The sequence below is a fragment of the Oryctolagus cuniculus genome, chromosome 13, assembly GCF_964237555.1.
Source record: "Oryctolagus cuniculus chromosome 13, mOryCun1.1, whole genome shotgun sequence".
Lineage (NCBI taxonomy): Eukaryota > Metazoa > Chordata > Mammalia > Lagomorpha > Leporidae > Oryctolagus > Oryctolagus cuniculus.
Window position 1 is genome coordinate 15,113,774 of NC_091444.1, and position 24,337 is coordinate 15,138,110.

The 24,337-nt window shown below is 37.9% G+C and overlaps 1 long non-coding RNA gene across 1 annotated transcript in view; it reads right to left on the reverse strand.

Annotated features, from left to right (window-relative positions):
• LOC138844857 (uncharacterized) overlaps positions 1 to 24,337 on the reverse strand; it is a 38,486-nt gene that overhangs the window by 1,547 nt on the left and 12,602 nt on the right. Inside the window, exon 2 of the long non-coding RNA XR_011381241.1 lies at positions 969 to 1,116. This is a non-coding gene — a long non-coding RNA (uncharacterized lncRNA). The remainder of the gene's footprint in view (positions 1 to 968; positions 1,117 to 24,337) is intronic.

Below are 24,337 nucleotides of genomic sequence, written 5' to 3' on the forward strand. Positions count from 1 at the left end.
CCTCTGGCCTCAAGGAGCCGGGTCTTTGTATTCCCTTCCAGCAGCTGATTTGGTTGCCACCACAGAACCAGAAATTATAGCTTTCAACCCTGCATTTTACCCCCTTACCTATAATCCTCTAGTTCCAGTCTGTCTGACCACTTGACAAAGGTTTTCTTTTGCTATTGGTGTTGTTTTCTCTTTTGCTTTCTTTCTTTAGAAAAAAAAATGAGTATAGCTTTGGAGGGACACTTTAAATATGCTTTGCATACAGAGAAAAGTAGACATTCCTGGAAAATATATATATATATATATATATATATATATATATCTGCACACATTCAACTATATAACTAGTTCTATATAACTAGTTTTATATCTATATATCTGTATCTGTACTTCTGCTGAGAACATAAAATGGCAACCAGCGCACACAATCGTGACTCTCCTAAATGACACTGTCATGTGTCTTCTTGGAGCCATCATTTACCTGTGGGTCTTTCTGGAAAAGAACAACAATAACAAACTAAGATATCCTACAAATTTGACATGAGGATGTTTTCCCAAGCCTTACTGATCTGCTTTTATATGCGTGTTGTTTGGCTGGGTCCTTCAAAGGGCTTCAAGGTTGACTTTTATATTTAGAAAAGTGAAGATGAAAGCTACTATTTGAATACAGCACTGCATTCAGTGGCACCAAAATGCTTATTCTAACTGCCTGATGAGACAGTCAAAACGTCTTCTGGCTGCCGGCCCCTCTAATGTGTATTTAGGTACCCTGTCTGCTGGTTTGCCTAAATGATGTGGCATGCCTTTGATGAAAGGACAGCAAACAGCATCAATTATAAAAGACATCTGCTAATGAGAGGAAGAAAAAGAAGAGGGGGAGAGAAAGAGAGAGAGAGAGAGAGAGAGATTTGAAAAGAAAAAGAAATTATCTGTGATGAAAAGAGCAAAGCATTTTGATGGAACTCAAAGAAATGACGTACCTTAGTCATGTCCTAATTTTAGGGTCTAACCAACCAAGCGTCATTCTTCCTTGAAGTCATGACATGTTTCCCCAACTTTGATGGAACTGTCATCGAAGATGTAGATCCAACTGCCTTAATGGATCTGTTGGCAATTTTGCCAAGATCCCTATGCAAAACAAAAACAGATATTACGTGAAACTCAGTCTATGATAAGAAAATAAGCTAAAATTTATTTTTCATCCTTTTATGGGGGTAGTTTCCAGTCTAGCAGTCTGTAGGGATTTGCCTTTCACATTCTATATTTTTAGATACTGATTTGACCCAGAAAACATTAATCAAGGTTTTTATCCTCTGCGAATCAAAACTTTGTAAAATAACAACACAAAAATCCTGAAAAAAGAAACTAAATAGGTTTGAAATACCTCCAGTATACCAATTAATTGGAAGGACTGGTTTCCCTTTAAATGCATATTCCATTTGTAAAAAATGTTTATAAATATTAAATAACATTAATGCAATTATTAACAAAATTTGGATTTTTATTCCCAAACATTTTAAATGTATTTGCTTTGTTTTTAATAATCTAACTTATTTAAGAGGACTATTTTATCTAATAGATTATGATACTTTTATCTCATTCTAGTATAATAGTTGAGTTTTCAAGTGAGAAAATATTTAATGTGATGACTGTAGTTTTCCCCTTTCCATTAGGCTTAAATGAAGACAAGTAATTGTATTTTTTCTTTTTCATGTAGAGTTAGAGAATTCTAATACCTTTTATAAAAATAGTTTTATTGTATATTTTGTATAAAAATACAATCTCTCTTGTATATTACATATATATTATGTGGTTGAAAATGTATAGATTTGTTGAGCTTCGGTGAGTCACTATGCATTCTCTTTTCAGGAATGTATTTCTATTACTTTTTCATTTCAGAAGTATTTTTCTTGAATACCTTCCATATTACAATATATTTTCTTCCATGATAGTCTATGTTCATTGGCACCTGGTGTGAAACTCCAGGGACTGATTAGGAAGCACATGTAAAGAGGCGTGAATGACCCTGTTGGCTGAAACTGGGATCAGTGTGTTGCACTTCATGTTTCGTATTCCCCTCAATTCCTATCTTCCGAGGTAGAGGCAGGGGGTGAGCCAATGTGTGTGTCGGGGGCTAGCAATACTGCATTTTCTGCCTGGAATTTCACACCATGCTGATTCACCCCTGGCTCACTTAGCTGTTCTGCGCACATCCATTTAATGACTAACAAGAGGAAGGAGAATTAATATAAATACATGCATGTCACAACTACTATTTTAAGATAATGTTTTATCACAGAGCATTAGATATAATGTTACAGAATGTTGAGACATTCTGAAAATTGAACAACTATAACAATCAACTGTTAGGTTGTGTTCCGTCCACATAGCTCTGGGCTGATTTCATTTCTTTTCTTCCTTCCTTCCTTCCTTCCTTCCTTCCTTCCTTCCTTCCTTCCTTCCTTCCTCTCTCTTTCTCTCTTTCTCTCTTTCTCTCTTTCTCTCTTTCTCTCTTTCTCTCTTTCTCTCTTTCTTTCTTTCTTTCTTTCTTTCTTTCTTTCTTTCTTTCTTTCTTTCTTTCTTTCTTATTTTGTTTGACAGATAGAGTTAGTGAGAGAGAGAGACAGAGAGAAAGGTCTTCCTTCCATTGGTTCACTCCCCAAATGGCCGCTATGGACCGCACTATGCTGATCTGAAGCCAGGAGCCAGGTCCTTCCTCCTGGTACCCCATGTGGGTACAGGTGCCCAAGCACTTGGGCTATCCTCCTATGCCTTCCCAGGCCACAGCAGAGAGCTGGACTGGAAGAGGAGCAACTGGGCCTAGAACCCGGAAAGTGCCTTCTTTTAACAAGCAAACAGATGAATTCTTTGAGCACTTAGTTTGAAGATTCTTAAAACCCCAAATAAAACATGTTTCATTAGTTAATGTTGCAAATTTTTTGCTTAAATGCTATACTGCATCCTCCTGAGGCTGGAAGTGGCAGCTAGAATGTATCCTTACATGAATACGCTTGGAGGAATAAAGAGTTTATGTAAAGCATTTTAATGGCCAGAGGGTTTATTTAATATTCTCATTTTTATTTCAGTCATCTCCTGATAGTTTATGAAGTAATTTTCTCACTCTCTCTGATGTTCCTATTGGCTAAAGAAATTCAAGATTTGCAAAAGCTTGGAAGAAGTTGGGAGAGTAGAAAATGTGTTCTCAATTTTTTTTTAATTTGTTGTAAAACTTTTTTTTTAATTAAAATATCCCCAGTGCAATTTCTTGGTCTATTACCCTTGACAGCTACTATTAATTATATTTTAACCTCTTAATGGTCTAACACTTTCTAAAACATATTAAGCCAAGGTTTTTCTTTGCAAGTTTTGAGTCCACCTATTAGGAACACAGTGCTATGGAATGGACTGGGTGGGCAGGTAGGCAGGAAGAAAAGCGTAATCTTCCTTGATAAGTGAGGATCTCTCTCTCTCTGTCTCCCAGGCCTAGCCTTTGCCCTACACACTGCAGGCGTGGTGTGGAGGTTGACAAGATGGCCCGCACTGTTAGAAGCCAGAAGAGACTGAAGAAGGCAAGGCCCTGGGCACACAAGCTAAAACTTGCATGCCTGGCAAAGCTCAGATGCCGAGGTCTGAATCTCTAATAAACCACTTGCTGCCTCTCCAGTAATGATACCCTGGGGCTCCTGGGAAGGGATTCTTTTTATATGAAACACACTCATAAGGATTTAATATTATCTTACCGAACCCTTTGATTCAATAGGGATTAAAAAAAAATCTTTCCCCCCTTATTTTGTAGAGCCTGTGATGCGAGCCAGAAGTGTTAATTCTTTATGCAACAGTAGTATGTAATCAACATCTTTCTACTGAGCCCAAGATTCCTTTTCCTCTCTAACCATGCGCTTAAGAAAATAAAATATCTTGCCACTGAATGTCTTTTTTACAGACTGAAAAGACTTTTAGGTTCAACAACATTTGTTAGGCTTTGATGCAATCAAATGCAATTTCAATCTTCTTGAAATATTCAGCCCTGCCTCTCTGAAATTGCACATATGTGTCAGCTTTCAATTTTTTCTCACTAGTGTTTTACACATGAAATCTATTTTCACTGAGAAAATGGGATCTTTGTGTCTTTGTCTTTCAAGCATGTTCCGGCAGGGGCTTTGACTGTTGAGGCACGGGGCGGGGGCGGGAGGGGGAGGGGCCTAGCAGTCATTTGTCAGCTTTTCTTGCATCTGTAATTTCTGGCCACTCAGCAGTATTAGAGGGTCTTAGAAAGGGGGTGAGTGGGGTGGGGGAATGAGCTTGTCATTGATGAAAGCCAAACCCCCCGAATAACTGCCGGATGTTAATGACCAAAGAGAGAGGGTCTCAAAAACTTTTATTGTGCTTTAATGAAAAAGATTTTTTGGAAATGGCTAATTTACAAAATTGCACATGGTAACATTTTCAGATCTCAGTTTTGAAAGCCCCTGTCCATATTGCGTTACCAATTTCATTGCTTTTAGCTTGGCAAGAGCTCATGAAACTATTTTAATTTTCCACCAGTGGCTCCTGGTTATTTCTGCTCTTATTTCCTTATAACAAAACTGACATCCCAATTAAACATCTGCATTTTTTAATCTGGATATCTCCTCCCTCCCCATAACCGTGTTGCTGTTCTCCTAAAACTTCCAGATGTTTTGGCTTCATTCTGATTTTAATGCATTCAAGTGTATTTGCTTCCATTTCAGAGAGAGAGAGAGAGAGAGAGAGAAACACAGGAGCCAGCTAGAGGGACTGACCAGATGTTTCTATATGAAAAGCTTTCTAATACACCAATAATCAGGTCAGTACTTTGTCTCCTTATGGGTATATTTACATTAGAATACATCTTATTGTCTTGGCTCTGCTATTTGAGTCAGTCTTTGCAACTTGTTTTTGTGGGCTTATTAGGGTTCAAAGTCACACTGTGATCTGGTAATTGTCGTGACAGATGACGGAAGCACCCAACTTTGTATCTCAGTGTCTAGTAACTGGGAAAGAAGCTGCTCAGATTTGTTTTGTTATTATTTCTTTTTCTTGTCTTTTTTTTCTGTGAGAGGAAAGAAGTTGTAAGCTGGGTCAAGCATAATGTATTTTAACTCTGTTTCCGGCACAGGGCAGACATTAAAGGAATCATCAATATCTTGCCTTGAAGTGTCTGGACAAGAGTTAAAAGAGTCTCTCCTATATTTCAAGAAAACCTGTTTCCCATAATTAATAACAGGAAGCCTGGGTAAACAGACTTCAGGGGACAAATGAAACTGAAAGAGTAACATATACACAGAAACATGAGAAACAATGCTGCATTGTATGGTTGCGCCAGAAGAGTGGTTCAGTTCAGATACACTTAGGCAGCACAGGCTCACATAAAACCCCGGAGTAATGATTATTAATTTTACATTTCTGACCACTTAAACACATACTTGTAGAATGTAATCATTTCCCCCTCTGCTCAGTCTTTGAAAGTGATCTCGGGCTATTTATATGTATAACATTTGGGCAGAGAGGCATTAATTCCAGGGATATAGATTTTGCAGACTTCAAGTCAACCTGAAAGAGCACAATTTTAAAATGTATAGATCATGAGATTTTTTAAAAAGCCTATTCTTGTTGCACACTTCTAGAAATGAGAACTCCTGACTGGATAGTGCAGGTGTAAGTAAGGTTTATTTTTGTTGTTGTTGTTGTTGTTGTTGTTGTTTTATTTTTTTAGGAGGGGGGTCAGGGATGAGTGTCGGGTAGGATATATTCATGAGGTATCAGGCAAACTAAATGCCAAGAGTCATTAATTAGACAGATCACTGGGCAACTTGACCCACTTGTGCCTAAAGCTCTGGACAAAGGCTCGCCCTGGAAGTAATGCGTCCTCATCTTCCAATTGTACTGTGGGGCGGTGGCTCTGATCTCAGTAGTGACCTTGGCAGCAGCAAACTGAGCAGATGTCTCTGCTTCTTAGAAACACTGAGCTCCACTTTCAGTTTTTGATTTTTAAAAACAGAATTAGCTGTTTAATTTACAGTTACTTTTTAGAACTGAATTACTCAATTCTTCCTCTTCTTTTTTTAAATTCAGTGTTAAAGTTGATTATTGGAGGATTGCTAAATGTAAAACTAAGTTTAATCAAACCTTTTTTCAGATTTTGTAGAATGAACAGGAGAATAACAAATGATGGAAAAATTAGGGCTTTGCTTTAATGGTGTACTAAACTGAAAAATTAAAGGACACATTTGACTACTGTAACATAAAAAGAAAGTTTAACTGTGTGGCATAGCAGGAATTTTCTACCTTTCTGATGGGTTCTCAGTAAATCCTATCTTTATAAACCCTTACAAAAACAAGAGTAGAATGTGTCCTGGGTGGCCATTTTTGACCACGTGCTATATATAGCTATCTGCGCTAAATATCTCTGTGTGACAGCATCTACATGGGATTTACATCCATATGGGATTTACATCCATGAAGCTGACCCAAGGGCTGAAAACAGAATTCAGTGTTTTCTTAGCCAAATCTGCAGAGAATGTTCAAGGCAGGGAGCTTTTACTTACAGCTGAGTGGCTCCAACTACAAATAAATATGAAGTGCTTCAGGTTTTACACATATGTAAGGAAAAGAAATAAATGCTGCAATTTATTTCCAGCAGGTTGTATTTACCATGGAAGCTGGAAGGAATATTTTGAATTTAAAGGAACAGCTTAATTAAAAAAAATGATCAGAATGGAGGCTTGCTAATTGGAAGAGAAAGCCAAACAATTGTGATGTGTTTGCCAGTGAGTTAAAAAATACATAAAAAATTTGAAGTGGTTAAATTTAAAGTGTGCCTATATGACTTTTTATTAAGTATAAGATGGAGAGTTACTAGGAGAGCTTTTGTTAAATATAGTTAATGAATCCTGAATTACAAGAAATACCTATGCACTTGTGTTCTGTTAGGATCCCTGCAGAAAAAGCCAAACCCCTGAGGTTGGTTACCAGAATGATGTCATTGGAGAACGAATGCTCTGAAAAAAGAAAGTCTCCAAACATTTCAGGTATAAAGATCTCCTTCGAAAATTTTTTGGGTATAAACTATAAATATTTAACTACTAACTATATATTTCATATGAGAATGTTTCAAATGCAAAGCAAGTAAGTAAAGGTTCATTTTCACAGGCAGATTCATTATAGGGCATGCATATCCTGATATTTACAGTTGCTGTTGGAAATGACTTGTCATAAAATGGTGCAGATGAGATGAATTACATTGTTCAAGGTTATGATCCAGAGCCAGCCAAGACCTGGACAGGCTTGATTCTCAGGTAGGGTAGGGTTCGTTGAATAGAATTCCCAGTGCCCAACAGAAAGCACATTGCCCCCACCCCCAACTCGGGCCCCTTTCTTTGGCTCCAGTAGAGCACAATGTACTCGTCTTTAAAAGAACCTATTAGGGAAAGGATATATTTATAAAGAGAACAACAGTGAACCCTGTGCAAATCATCAGAGTCAGCAAAGCATCTAGCTTGTGTAGGAAGGCACTAACTAAAATTTAATTTCTTGAAAATGAGGTCTGTGTCTCTAGCATGCGTGCCACTGGGCTTGCACCAACATTTTGGCTGAAGAGCTACAATACATAAAGCAAAGTTCTGAGTGCGACCTGTGCAAATCTCCCCACGGCCATGTCCATGTTCAAGTGGCTTGTGTGTGGTACATGAATCTTCTGCCCGTCGCACCACAACCATGTGTTTGATGGGCTCTCTGTCCCACTCTTCCACTTTCCACTGGCTTTTTAGTAACCTGCCTCAGTGAAGACGGAAATTCTGATGCCAGAATTTTGCCTTCCCCCTTGTTGTGTATGTATTTAGTCATTTGCAGGTTGTCTCTGAGGAGCCCTCATTCACGAGAAATAAAATGTATGAGTATGAATGCCAGCTGACAAAAGTATTGCTTGACTGCTTGGGGAGATCTGCCTTCGAACCCCTTGCATAGCCCCTGTGGACTTTCTTGCTGGTTGCCTGAACAGTGCCAAGCAGGGAGATTTATTTCTGAGTTGACTGTCAGGTATGGGCTGGGAGGGCCCATCAACAGGGTTCTGCAAGCCCTAGGCAGTGGTTGGAGTATTGGTAGAATTCTTTGACAGGGAACTTAGCACTTTCAACACTCCCTTCCCTGCTTCTTCGTCAGATTTATTGTTATCATCAAGCAAAATGTCGGACTTTCCATACTTCCCCAAACAAGGAAGTTCTTTCAAACTTCAAGCAGGCTCTGAAGATCTCTTTGTCTTACATTTCTGTGTGCTTTAGTTAGAACGTTCCAATATATTTCCTGTCATTGTCATCCTTCTAAACACTGCAACCTGTAATATACCCAGAGCCCAGGGGAGCAAAACATGTTATTTTCCTAATAATGTGCTAACAGCAGAAATTATTAAGATTGAAGAGCAGTTTAAAAAAGTTTTTTTCAAATGTGAATAAATGATGGGTGTGATGGGACCTACACTGAAGTAACACAATTTTATTTGCAGTATAAATATAGGTCAAGAATAGGCATGCACATTTTCTATAAATATCAGGAATGCTGGTCCTTCTAAAATAAACAACAGAACACGTCTAAGATGTAAAAATCAACCTGGTTTTTCTCTTACAATAAATAAATCTTTAAAAAAAAAACAAGGACTAAATAACGAACTAATACTGCCTTCCAATTAGCATTCTTTCTTCTTTTGCCTACTACCACTTATAAAGAGAAATTAAATCTGCTTTGCTAGAGGGAAAATTATGTTTATAAATTGTAATTTTAGAAAGTAAAAGCACAACATTTGTCTTGGTGGTTTAACAAGTGGAGCATTCATAATATATCCAACCCATAAAATATTCAGAAATTGATTTACTTCTGCTTTACAGAATCTGTGGATATTTAAAAATAAAAATAATTTTGCTTGTTGCATTTTTATTTAAATAAAATCTTGAATGATGTTGATTCTTGATTTTTAAGAACTTATGGACTTACTTACAGATTGCTTAGAAAACGTAAGTATACATGATATGTTTTGTTGAATTTTACTTGCTGCCAGATAGAGGGTTTATTGAATCCTTAAATGTGGAACATAAATTCTCTATGAAAACAAAAAAAACTAGAATAATGTGCATGTACCTTTAGGGAACTAATCCTGCTTAATTCTACCTTTCTATCTGCATGGGATACAATATCTCTTACATTTTCAGCTCACTTTTAGGGAAGTGTGATAAAGAGTTATGCCAATCTGTACACAGAGAATAGGACACAAGTCAGTTCTGCCTGCTTCTCTGTTTCTTCCTTCCCTAAACAAGCATCCATTGCTCCTAGAAACAGGGTGTGCGTCCTTTCTCTTTGGCAGATCCTATCTCTTCATTGGCTTCCACATATCACAGGATAGGGGTAGGAATAAAATCCACAGTCATTTATACATCTGGGGAGAAAGATTTATTGAACAGGAAAACCACAGATTTTATTTTCTTTTTGGTATATTTTGCACTTTCTCTTATAAATTCTGTGGTAGAAAACAGTGACCAAGCCAAACTTGCTACATGAGTTTAAATCCTGTAATTTCAGATAATAAAAATTCTCCCTTTAAAAATATTTATGAAGCCAAACCGCTCAATATTTATTTATTTTTCTTGTAGCACCGTACACAATTTTTTTTTTTTTTTTTTTACTATGAGGGATAATGTATTAAGTTGTCCATTAGCAGTCAGGGCACAATTTTCATTATATACAATGCAGCAATTTAAAAAAAATAATGAGGTCTCACAAAGTTATGACTATAGATTTTGAAACTTCTTGTCAGTATAGTCTAAACAAGAGAATTTTACTTTTTATATTATGTTGCTAGGTTTTCATTTATAATTTGAAGAAGAATTACTTGGTTATGGTTTAAAGCTCCATGAGAAAATATTTCTTATGGTAATTATAATCTTAATAAACTTAAATGTTTGAGATGTTTGTGGTTTTAAGGGACAGAGTACTCTTCTTGTTAATGGGATTAGACAATTCTGGACCCTGAATCCTAACAAAACAACCAAGTAACCATTTCATTATACTCTCTCATCATATTTACTGTCTTCATTGGAAACAGAACAGAATGAGACTAAATAGAAGACAGAGGATAATGCACTCTAATTTCTACTCTTATATAATCTTTGGAAAACATCTAAAATTTGCCATTAGGGTTTAAGCATGCCTGACTTTGAATGAATCCTATTTCCAAAAGATAGAATTGAGCACCAGCCAATGTGAAGGGATAAATTACTCCATCCTACTTTTTGTAAATCTGCGTGGCTCCATTATGGCATCTTGTAGGCCAAGACAAGCCACTTGTGCCTCTTCACATTTATGTAACCTGTGTTTTCTTTCTGCAAGTGAACTTAGCTCCATTTAACCAATGACATTATTCCCAATAAATACACAGGATCACCTGGATTGTCCTTGGTGGTGCTATACACTCAAATAGAGATGATGTTTTTCTGTATGTTAGTGCATCTTTAATCCAGTAAATATGAGCAATCCTAGACACAGGAAGTGTTCGCTTCCTGTCTCTTCCTCTCTTCCTTCTTCCGTACTTATATGCAAGTTTCCCTACAATCAAAGATTAGCAGAACACTGAGGAGTGAAATGAAAAGACCACTAAGAGAAAAGTCCTTAAAAGACATGGCAGAACTATCTTTGATGGGAAAAAGGGTTCTTTTTTTTTTGGGGGGGGGGATTAAAAATGGTCCCTTTTTTTTCTTAAAGAATAAGCAATTGGTAGGAGTCCCCAGACTATCAATTATTTAGTGTCTCAAGGATAATGGTAGGTTTTTTCTTTGCTTCAATCATTCAACTTGAGTGAATCTTCAGGAGTTAGGGCCTCAGAAAACAGGGTAGGATCTCTGAAATCTTTTCTCCCTTTCGACCAGAATAGCAAGCATTTTAGATGCTATTCATAAATGCACTGCACAGAAGTTCTCAATAAATTTCCCGAAGAAGGAGGTGGGAAAAAGAGAAATGAAGGCTTGAGTCAAGAAGCCAAGGATCTATTTGAATCAGGTGTAGGTCTTAGGGAAATAATGTAGAAAAGAATCCGGTGAAGGAAAAATGGCTCATATCCACGTGTGGGGGAAGCCTTATTCATGTCAGCGTCCATGCTTGCTGATTAAAACCTGGGCATCACAGCATGCTCCAGGGTTCTAAACCTAACAGCAACTAAGAACCCCCGAGAATCTTTAATTCTTATTCAAGCCTCGGGAGAAAAGGATAGAACTCTAATGTTCTAATGAAAAGTATTCTTTAGCACAATGCTGTCAATAACAAAACTTGTAAGCTGATTGGCCAGTGTGGTAGAATAAATGCATGCTGATCAGGAAACATGGCAGAATTGTTAAAAATAGGTTATTTGTCAATGTTTCGAAATACACAAATACATAAATGATTAGAACTAGAAACAAAAACTCCTTTACTTTTAGAAATGGTCTGGTAAATGATATCTTTAGGTATGCTTTCAGTAATATTTAAATTTTAGATGAACATGTTTTTTAAAAAGCAACAGAAAATACCACTAATAGAATGTCAATATTTGTTGATATAGCATGCTTGTTAAAATTGTTCAAAAAGGGATTATTGCATATCTGTTTTTAGTCTACAAAATTCAAAACATTGCTAAAAATCACCACACTAATCTTTTTTGAATTATTTAAGTATGATTGTTGCCAATTGTTACTTTATTTCTGCTAGAAAATTTGCCAGAAAAAGGTACCGCAACAATCTAGTATAAAGCAAATCTTTAACCAAAGAACATGGACTAAATTAATCTTTTGAAAATAAGACACTAAAACGTTTATGTGAAGCTGAACATTTAGTCGATATTTAGAATTTTCCTCTAATACTAAAAATATCTTGCATACTTAAAGCAAAATATCTCTTGAGTATTCAGAAAAAAAAAAAAACAGGGAAAATGTGAAATTTAGTGAAAGGAAAAGTAGCTTTGGTGCTGTGGGATCTGGCTTGACTTGTGACACAAAGCATGTCACTAAGGCCTCTCTGAAAGCTGGCATTAATCCTAACAGATGAGCTCCCTAGAGAGTAAGTGTGGGAATAATTATCATTATAAATATGACATAATGGGGGCCCCTCAAATTAGAGACTCATCTTTAGTCTATATCTGGTAGAATCTCACTTGGCAAAAGTCTTTAAGAATAATGCAATCTTGGCTCTAACGTAACATATATCCAGAATCCAGCTTTTCTTCACCATCTCCATTGTTCTTGCCTTCACCCCAGGCACCTGTGTCTCTCGCCTGGCTCATGGCCAGGCTATCCTCAATAGACTAATGCTTCATCCTTACTCGTTACAACCATTCCTGGCCAATGTACTCTTCACACAGGAGCCAGAGTGACTCTTAATGTTACAGTCAAATCACGTATGTCCACTGCTTAAACTCTCCAATAGCTTCCCATCCTCCTCAGAATAAAATCTTTAATCTTAATCAGGGCCTGCAGGACCATTCACGATCTTCTCACCTCACTCTCTCACTGTATCTCCTGTCACTGTCTCTGTGTTTGCTCTGAAGAACTCAAATGGGCTTTTCAGGCCTTGGGCATTTATATTTGCTCTGTCCTTGATCTCAGAAGCTCTTCTTTTGATATTCCTATTAATCCCGCCACCCTTTAATTCAGGGCTCAGCTCAAGCACTGTCTTAATGTAGAGGCATTTCCTGAATGCCTTATTCAAACTTCCATACCCCACTTCGATCATTCTTTTCATTCTCTTCCTAGTGATTATTGTGACCTGATGGATATATGTTTGCCGTGAGCAGGAAATGTGTCTGTTTTCCATTGTCTCCCTAGCAAGTAGAAGAATGCCAGTCTCAACACATATTTGTCAAATAAAAGAGAGAGTGGAGAGCAACCAGCCCCATGATAGTTAAGATCTAAGATGACACCTGTATTCACCTCTTTTGGTCATGGAGTATCTGTTTTATGTAATTCATTTGTTTCTCAGGGTTTATTCTTTTATGGGTTCATTATCCGTACTTTTTAAAAGTTAATACCTAGGGCAAACTCCTGTCAAAATCTGTAAAAGTGAGCAATGTATCTGAATTGGTCATTTATTATTTAAGCATAGATTTGCAAATCATATGCAATCAAAGGAAATGCAATTTGTATAATAAAAATTCAGCAACTCCTAACTGAGTTCCTTCAATCGCCTGTTTTTTAAAAGGTCAGTTTGAATAATATAATTTATCAGAAACAACTTAAAAATCTTAAAATTTCTGTAGATATTTTAGTTCTAGAATAAGCTCTTGGATTTCTGCAAGGATTTTCCCAAGACGTTATGCATTAATTCAGCATTTCAAGAAATATTCCCTTTGCACCTGTGAGATCAAGAACACTCTGTTGAGCTATTGAAACCCTACCTTCAAGGACGGATCTTGTAAGCATGAAAAGACAATAACACAAGGAACAAAATGGTGAGTAAGGAGTAGAGCAGAAAAATCTTAAAATTTTAAGAAGAAATTAAGTTCAGTAGTGATGGGTAGTGGAGGCATATTGGAGAACCTGGCATTTGAGTTGGACTCCAATTAGACATTCAGAAAATAAGGAAAAATCATTTCAATAGGAGGAAATAACATAAGCAAACTTGGGAGGTATATGGAAAACCAAACAATGGGTTCACATAATAATGGGAAATCTTGGGCTATGATTGTTTATGCCCTTAAAGTCTCCATGTCAAAGTCCACTATTACTAATATACCGAATAATCTCAATTCAAATGCACTTGTATAAGATGCACCTGAAAATATGCACTTAAAAATTTTTAAAATGCCTGCCATTTTTGTAGTCTTATAGCTTGAAATGAAAATCTCACTTATCAAAGCAGGTTAGAAAAGTCAGTAAGAATTCACATTCTATTATACAGAATGTATTCATGAAACTTTGAACCTTTGCAGAACAAAGTTACATACATTTTAAAACATTCTTTATATTCAGTGTAGACAGGATATGTGCTACACATACTAGGTTAATATTTGGACATATTCCTATCCTCTGATCTTTGCTTAAATGGGGAGATACATGGCTACATGTGCACTATGAAGTATTTTTCATGTTTTTGTGTGCTTATACATAAACAAGATGTGTGCTCAGAACATAAACATGGCTAACCTGCTAAGAAACTTAAAGGTGGAACTGCTCTTCCATTTGTGTGGTTTTAGTGAGAGTCAGCATTTTCCTTCTCATGTACAGTTGACGGCTTCATGTACTTTCTTGAACTTTCGTTGGTTGCATGACTAGCCAAGACAAGGCCAAAAAGGGAACACTGCTTTTAGCTGCAGTGTCAGCATTCTCCATTTTCCACATCTGAAAGTCTGTTTCCCTTGATGTAATTTCTTTTCTGCATGAAAAATATCAATAGTCCCACGCAAAGTGCATCTGGAGCAGGATAGAGCAGTTATGTGGAGTGTGAGAGCTGGAGGCCTTCATGATTAGGTGTGTGTCCACAGGAAGTTAAAGGCCAACAACCGAGGGTCCTTACATGGGCTGCACTTGCTTTTGATACTTTCAAATATTAAAATTATATCTGGCCTGAAGCTGCACTGACTTAAGCGTGTGCCCCAATTATGTAAATAAAGACAAAGATCCTGTGGAAAAGAAATGCCTCCTTGTTTTGGGTCTTCTGCTTGTAGAATAACCAGCTTTGGAAAAATACAAGTTGTGTTGTGCCCGAAGCCCACAGATCATCTCTGGCAATTATAGGAGAAGTTACCTCACCTTAACTGATGCCTGAGTTATCTTTCTGAAATGCCAATTAGGTCCTGGCACACTTTTGCTTCTAATCTTCAAATGACTGTTGATTGTCTGATATGTTGCAAGTGCTCAGTGAACTGGTTGTGTCAATGAACCATGGTTCCCAGGAGCTACTTGGGATTCCCAGAATAAAATGATCCACAGAAATAGTGAATTTCAGATTGAGTGTGGGATAGTGTATAAATGTGACTGTAATCAGATCCCTGATAACGGGATGGTGAATTTATAAATGTCAATTTATAAATGGCAATATAACCAGACTTTCTCTTTGTTTCAGAACTAGGCCCATAGAAATATGTTGTGTGTGTGTGTGTGTGTGTGTGTGTGTGTCAGATTTACTAATTTTACTAAATTATTTCAATACACAAGGCTGGCTTTCCCAGTAGTCAGTCCACATCTCTAGTATGTCTGTGTTGAAAGGGGTCAGCACTGAAGGTTATTGCTGCTGTTATGCCAAAGGCATCCCACTGTTAGTTGTCCTGGAAGACAAAGACTTGATTTCACTGGAAGGTCCCAAAACAGAAGATGATGAAGGAAAAGCATACGATAATTCCAATCCTCCATTATCATTTTGAGGAACATTGTTTGTACTCTCTGCAAAATTTACTGAATGCTGTATGGTGAAATGGCACGGCAGGTGTTCTCTACTTGTGATGAGATGATGAACCTTTAATCATTATTACAAGACTTTTATCTAATGTGGATCTCAGGCAGATTTTTTTCACATGACAAATATTTTTCTAGATACTTTCCATGTCCTAGTTTTAAAATATTTTCAGTAATTAAGAAAATATACAAGGCGCCTTTATAGAAATGCTGAATTGAATGTTCTATCTCAAAGGATCTGCTTAATTTGGTGGTGAAACCACAGTTGAAGTAGTTCAGAGGAGTAGACAGGAGGATGAGAGGCAATTCTCTTATGGCTGGTTTGGGTGGAAGACCACTGGAAATTTCTATCAATCAGTTCAACCACTGGTAATTCTTCCCTGTGAACAATTCTCTCCTTATTACCATATATGTGTAGGTTATTTGTTCGCTGCCTTTATTTATATTAATTCGGGTAAAGAATAGAATATTAAATCCACGTTTACTTCAAAATTGTCCTTTATTTCTAGTTTGTATTCCACTGTTGGCTATTTTTCTTTAAATTAACTTATATGAGTTTTAGAGTGAAAGAGAAAAAGAGAGAGAGAGAGAGAGAGAGAGAGAGAACTCCCTTCCATTAGCTCACTTTGTAAATACCCTCCAACAGCCAGGGCCGGACTAGGCCTGAAGCCGGGAGCCAGGAACATAACCCAGATCCCCTAAGTAGGTGGCAGGATGCAGTTATCTGAGCTGTCACCGCTGCCTCCCAGGGTCTGCATGAGCAGAAAGCTGGAGCCAGGAGCAGGAGCAGTAATCAAACTGATGTGAGTCTTGAGTGCCTTAACCAGCATCCTAAACACTGGGCTAAATGTCCACCCCATAGTGCCTTTAATTTCTTTTAGATATGTCTTTGTGGAAAAATGCTAGTTTCCTGCTCCTCACTTTGAATGCTTCCTAATGCAGCACTCTTAGCTCTCTGATTCATTCTCCATCGGCCAGGCATGGAAGGAGAAGCTGAGCACGTGGGCCTGCATTATCTCCTTGCATCCTTTTCCCTCCTTTACTCTCTCCGCCCCTCTCCCTGAGGAGCTATTCTGCCTGTGGGATGAGATTGCTCTCAGATGCCCCTCTCTCTGCCATGCAGATTCAGCCCCTGTGCCTGGAAGCCGGTGCCACATTCATCAGAATGAGCCCCTGAGGCAGGGGCGGAGATGATGATCTGACTGTCTCTTTATTTCAGAAACAGATGAGGACCTCAGGGGGCTATTTCTGGACTGCCTTGAGAGCCTCAAGCTTGAAACAAACAACGCTGTCTGGGATGCCTGCGTGGCAGTGAAGGGTTGCCATCACGTTGGATTCTGCGTGCTACGGTGAAGATGTCCCTTTCTTGTTCTATTTGTGACTCGGAAGTATGTGAGTGGTGGAGCCTAGGCTGACATATTCCAATTTTTCTGTTTGAACAACCTGGACCAATTTATTCATTTATATGTGCTATTATTTTGTATCTCTGAGGTAAAATGATAATCTGTAGCTAAATTAGTGTAATAAGTCAAATGAATAAAGTTTAGGGCTTTTGATGGCAAACACCTGCATTATATCTTTCTTTGTAGGGAATATACTACTTAAAATGAAACACATCACAGTAACAACTTCATTCTATGTTTTGTCATGGTTGTGCTATTTGCCAGACCCACCACCATGGTAAGACCGCTGAACTCATGATGACATCACGAAACAAAAGGCGTTGACGAAGAGGCTATGGATTCTACCCTTGTCTTGTATTCTCTTTCAGGGTTCCCAGCAATTCCGTGGTGGTATTTCTTTCTCCACGGAGAAAAAACCATTAAGACCCAATGCACCTCCTCATTGAGGCTCTAGTAATTGGAGCCTGTACCCCACACTGGCATCTAAAGTTCAACCACTCAGCCATCGCAGTTCAGTCCAAACTCTTTCACTGGCTGCCTTTTTTTTTTTTTAATCTTTTATTTAATGAATATAAATTTCCAAAGTACGACTCATGTGTTACAATGGCTTCCCCCCCCATACCGTCCCTCCCACCCACAACCCTCCCCTTTCCCACTCCCTCTCCCCTTCCATTCACATCAAGATTCATTTTCGATTATCTTAATATACAGAAGATCAGCTTAGTATACCTTAAGTAAGTATTTCAACAGTTTGCTCCCACACAGAAACATAAAGTGAAAAATAATAGATGATTTTTTTTTAAATGATGATGAAATCAGATCAGACCTATTGTCATGTTTAATCCCTCACTGGCTGCCTTTAATGTCCTATTGTATGTTATAGAACATAATCTGAGAACCTGAATGCCATGGTCAACACTTCAGAGGTGGCTCACAAAGACTCAATGGAACCAAGAGACTCGACAAGGACAGCCACCTTGTTAGCAGGAAAGGGTGACATGCTCTGGGGAGCACTGTGGTAGCTGTTACGACAGACGCTGGGAATCCTAAAACAGTCTCATCTCCACAAAACAACAACAACAACAACAACAAAACCGAGAAAAGCACAGAATGCCAAGGCCTGCCTTTTGTGGCCCCTGAAATCTCTTTAGCTCTGCATTGCCCACCCGGAGGTGTATGACCACAATGCAAGTGTTGGCAATTGTTTTGAATAATTGTTTTGAATGCTTTGCCTGCTTCATCTGGATTTCCAAGCCAGCGTGACATGCAGGCCTCCCATTTAGTTCCTACAACTAAGAACTTTGCTAGCCCTTTGAAATGTCATCCTCTTTGTAAAAAACAATTCCACCCACATTATCTTGAAACCTATCTTTGCTTAATATATGTGTCAGCAGTTTTCTTTACCACATTTTCCCAGGTCCACTAAAAGAAAGAACAAAAAACTATTGTGGCCCATTACTAGGGAGCATGATTCTGCCATCTGGCTCAAATATCCTTGAGGTTAATTGTCGATGAGAAAACAGTCAACATAAGGCCCTTCCCATTTGCTGGCACACAGAAAGAAATTAAACAGTGATGGGGGGTAGACGTTGGATGCAGTGCGCAAGGTGCCTCTTAGATGCTGCCTCCTGAATCAGAGTGCCTGGGTTTGAGTCCCAGCTCCGCTCCGATATCAGCTACCTCCTAATGTGCACCCTGTGAGGCAGCAGGTGATAGTTCTACTACTTCAAGCCTCTGTCACCCATGTGGGTGTCCCAGAGTGAGTTCCTGGCTCCTGGTTTCAGGCTGGCTGTTGTGTGCAATCAATCAGCATGTGGAAGATCTCTCTGTCTCTTTCTGCCTTTCCAAGAAACAAAAATAAAGTAAGTTTTTTTTTTTTTTTTTTTTTTTTTTTTTTTTTTTTTTTTGACAGGCAGAATTAGACAGTGAGAGAGAGAGAAAGGTCTTCCCTACGTTGGTTCACCACACAAATGGCTGCTATGACTGGCGTGCTGTGCTGATCCAAAGCCAGGAGCCAGGTGCTTCCTCCTGGTCTCCCATGAGGGTACAGGGGCCCAAGGAGTTGGGCCATCCTCCAGTGCCTTCCCGGGCCACAGCAGACAGCTGGACTGGAAGAGGAGCAACCGGGAGAGAACTGGCGCCCCAACCAGGACTAGAACCCGGGGTGCCGGCGCCGCAGGCGGAGGATTAGCCTAGTGAGCTGCAGCTCTGGCCTAAAGTAAGTTTTCTAGTGAGAATGTGAATTAGTGCAGCCACTGTGGAAAAAGAGTACTTTCTTAAAACAAAAACAAACACAAACAGAAATTAGCAATCTATTTAAAATAACCAGAAATCCTACTTCTAGGTATATACCCAAAAGACATGAATTCATTGTATCAGATATACGAACTCTATCATTTTTAGAAGCAATGTTCACAGTAGCTAAAATGTGGAATCAACCAAGCTGTCCATCATCAGATATTGGATGATGAAAATGTGGTATATATAAAATGGAATACTACTCAGCTGTAAAAAGGAATGAAATTGTATCATCTGCAGCAAACATGGATGGGACTGGAAGACATCATTTTGAGTGAAATAATCCAGACACTGAAAGACAAATAATGTACTTTCTCCCTTTTATGTGGGAGCGAAAATTAAAAACAAAACATCACAATCTGAACACAGGATGCTCAATAGTAGAGGCTGGGAAGGCAAAGAGCAATAAAAGGAGTTTGGATTAAAAAAATAGGGGAAGTTGGGTATGGTTCATTGTGACAAAGATACTAATCTGAGATGTTAGTGGGGAAATGAGAGAGGGTATACAGGAACTCTTTGTATAAATATATAACAATTTTTATTTGGTAAATTTTAAAACTGTTCTGAAATAAAATGTTTAAAAAAACTTTAAAAAATTCCAAAGTCACTAATTGATAGAGATAGTAAATCTCACCCAAAAGAAAGAGGGGCCGATATTGTGACGGAGCAGGTAAAGCCACTGCCTTTGACACTGGCATCCCATGTGGGTACCGGTTTGAGTCCCGGCTGCTACACTTCCAATCCAGCTCCCTGCACCTGGGAAATCAGTGGAAGATGACCCAAGTGCTTGGGCCCCTGCACCCACATGGGAGACCCAGAGGAAGCTCCTGACTACTGTTTTTGTACCAGCCCAGCTCTGGCCATGGCGGCCATTTGGGGAGTGATGGAAGATTTCTGTCTTCTCTGTCTCTCCCTCTCTGTGTAACACTGCCATTCAAATAAATAAATAATTTTTAAAAAATAGAAAATAATGGTGATAGTGATGAAATTAGCATGAGTTAGTACGAGTATTAGTGTATAGTATTAGTATGAGTAATATAATTATATAGAATTAGTATGAGTATCAATGATGAGAAGAAGGATCCAACAAACACATGCCCAAATGTAACATGGCAGCCTGCTACATGGCATCCCATTTGAGTGTCAGTTTGCATCCTGGCTGCTCCACTTCCAATCCAACTCCCTGCTTATGTGCCTGGGGAAGCAGAAGATGGTGCAGGTGCTTGGGCCCTTGCCACCCACATGGGAGAGCTGGATGGAGTTCCAGGCTCCTGGCTTCTGCCTGGCCCAGCCCTGGCTATTGCAGTCATTTGGGGAATGGCCCAGTAGATGGAAGCTCGCTTGCTCGCTCTCTCTCTCTCTCTCTCTCTCTGTCTCTCTCTCTCCTTCTCCCTCTCTCTCTCTGTAACTCTACTTTTCAAATAAATAAATAATTTTTTTGGGAACAAAAGGTGACAAGTGAGAGAACACCCTGGTCAGTTGGAGGTGGTCAGATGGCCAGTTCTCTCAAATCATGTCCCTGAGCTATGATTACTATAGAAGTTGAAGGCATCCCAGAAATCTCAGTTTACGGAAGGGATTTTGTCTTCATCTGTCTCATTTCTGCTCTGAAATGGTTCTGAGACTATGACTTTCTTGTTGTTAGGGCCTGTTGGAAAGGTTACACGGTCTAGGATATATAAGTCCCAAGGGGAAGCCAGGTCTTGACCTTGAATATTCTTGAGGCACTCATAGGTGGAGCTGCCCTGACCCCAAGTATGTGATTAGTACTTTTGTTAATTGTGCTTACGCTGTGCCTACCTAAAACCCTCAGTGACATCACTGTTTTGATGAAGATGGATCTTGGAACACAGAGAATGACAGGAGTGAATTTTAAGATAAAGATAATTAAAAATGAATCTTAATGAAGAATGGGATGGGAGAGGGAGTGGGAGATGGGCTGGTTTGTGGGTGGGAGGGTGGTTATGGGGGGGGAAATTGCTATAATCCAAAATTTGTACTTTTGAAATTTATATTTACTAAATAGAAGTTAAAAAAAAGATCCAGTTGTTATTTGGAGTATATCTGAGTTCTTCCCAATGTCTGTAGATTTATTGGAACAAACTCCTTATGACACAAGCTACTGTTCTACGGCACAGGAGACGTTCATCCCTGCTTGGTGATTTCCTGCCTCCCGTGACAGGTGCATGTTCCAGAACTGGGAAAAATAGGATTCTGGTCAACTAATAACGACACCACCTTTTTATATCCTACACATGCAAACAGGAAACACATGACTTAACGAAATACTCCTACAAAGTACACAGAACAACATATACCAGTACAGTAGTGCCTATGTTTTCATGAAAATGTACTGATATATTAGATGAATTCTTAGATTCCCATTCGCAAAGAATTTAAGAATCAATCAATAAATTTTAAAACTATTCCAAACATAATTCAGCATTCACTTTTATAAACCTAAAACTTTAAGACACTTATTTCTCTGATCATCACTATGAACATCAATTATTTTTTGCAAACTACTTAATCAGGATAATTTTGAAAATGTAAATTTTTGAAATACTGCTCATTTAGGATTGTGCAGACATAGAAGCTAGCTATATTCAAATTTAAGATTTTTTAATGATAAAGTGTTTTGCAAACATACAGAAGTTTCTTTTTAAAACATGTGTTCTGAATTAAATGAGATTTAATGACCTGTGTACTTACACATTTTGTTGTGAATTAAGTTGGTTATGAATCAGTGTGGGTGAGGAATCAATTTTTCTCATGTTTTTGATATTCTCTTGTCTGTGCAATTCTGTGTTTAAACAAGAGCTCAGTAAGTAGGTATTGAATTAAAGTAACACAGTGATCCAGCCTCTGTCTTTCCACCTTGCTGACAAACTATGCAATTTGGTCAACATTCCCTTTACTCTTTATTTATATAGTACAACATCCACGATGATGTGTGAATATTTCAATGAATGACTAAAAGTCGCTTATGAAGAGTAAAGCAAAAACTAGATGAAAATTGTGAAAAACTACTGAACTATAAAATTAAGAGTAAGAGTTTCTTTAATGGCCTTTGAAGTGACTATTTAATAACATTTGAAAGACGAATTGCAGCATTCTTTTTCATGGATCAATAATGGAACTTCTTCAGGATAGTCAACATGATTTTAGAAGACAATGTCCAATTCACTGAAGAGTTTCCTAGACTGGAGGGCAACACTGCTGAAGGAAACATTGCCATACTAGCTCAAGTCCCTGCTATTATGCTGTCCTTGACCTTTAGGTAAAGCCCTACCACAGTAGGCTGAGATCACACATAGACTCACAAGATACAAGCTTTAAAATAGTGGATGTCTTCAAAGACACCTTCAAGTGAATGAAAAAAAATCTATGCAGTAGGAATTCTATCAGATATAGAATATAATAAAAAATGCTCTCATGTTTCCAGAATGAGTTTCTATAGCAAATTTTACTATCTGACCTAAAATTATGAATGATTTGTTCTTTTTAGAAAGTTGAGAACTAACTAGGAAATTTTTAGGTAATGATTTATATTTTTTCTCCAAGGGAGAAGTGGATTTGAGTCAGAGTTTCAGTCTAGAAACATTCAGTTGATTAACGCTTAGAGTCACAAGATAACAGGTCTTGTGAGTCCAACCAAGTCTACAACTAAACCAACATATAGTATCATGGAAACTTTAGAAAATGTCAAAAACAAGTAAAGTGTGAGACTTTCAGATTTCTATGAACATCTTTATAATTCATGCAGATTCTATTAACTTTGAACCAAGAGTGAGACTGTCTAGATTTTCTTGTTTAAACCATGAGAACATGAATTATGTTGATGCCCCATGCCTTTCTCAGAGCTGGTCGTCAATAAACAATTGAGCTTGATTGTAAAACAGCTAGATTGTATGACTGACAGCACTACCCTTGGATCCAATATTGTCCCTTTGTCAGGATTATTGGTGGTTATACTCATTTGGAAGGAAGCTGTAGCCAAGCTCAGCATATTTACTAAAATGTTATGAGATTGATTTTTTAAAATTTCAATCATTTGATATACTTTTTTGAGGCAGAATATAACATGTTGAATAGGTAAATGAGATAAACATAAAACTAATGGATCAGGGGAAATATGACTGAGAACAAACTTATTTCATAAAACAAATACGAGTATAATTGATGCAGGAATAAAAAGTGTTCTATACACACAGGTCAAATCTTATTGTCATGGATTTCAATAGAGTTCAGTATACAGAAATTTTCAATAAATTAGTACAATAAATGGCTTTTCTCATGGTGCTTCTATATGTTTTATCTCAGTCTTTCTTGTGATGGAACTCATTAGAGATATTTGACCTGGATGTCGAGGTATTGATTGACCATGATAATGTCAGAAGGGGCTGATATCCTTTCTAGAGTGGACACAATCTTGCATTTAAAACATGCTTTGTTACCTTGACATTCTTCTCCCACCTATTATTCCATATAGAAAAATCGGGAGAAAGCCCATGAGTCAAAGCAGTTGGATGTGGGATGACATCTCAACTGTGGTTCAAATCTTAACCATATCCCATGGACAGTACAGCATTTGGGACTTACTGTTTGGTACTCTCTCTCGAAATTTCCTTATTTTCAAAACAGGATATTGGTTGTAATTATCTCACAGAAATTTTGGTGAACATTGGGTACAATATACATGGAACTATGATTCACTGGTAGTAAGCACTTAGTAAATACCCTTACTATTCTGGGATATGAAAGGTAGGTGCTGTTATGAGGCAACTGAACAACAAAGGAGTGAAGTGCTTCTTTAGGAAGTGCAAAGTTTCTTATTAGAGCAAATAACTTTATTCCTAGCAGAACTTTTATCATAATTCATGTTGTTGTGAATCAAATAGACCCATGGTGCCCTCTGTTCCTCTTTCTCCAGTCATTTTAAAGAAGACAGCCATGAAATTGAAAGAGATAGACTCATCACTCCACATAATTTACTCCAAGCATTTGCATGACTTGCTTGTTTCCTAGGGCTTTGGTTCCCCTTTGTCGTTTAGTAATCTCTGAGGGTCTTTCCTGCTAAATAATGTCCCATTATTTTGCAAACTTTATCATCAAATTTTTGGAATCTGAGGTTTGACTCTGATCAAAGAAAAATTGCCTTAAATGAAAACATAGTGAATCCACATTTTGATAATAAAATGTTATATTTTATCTTACACATATTAATCA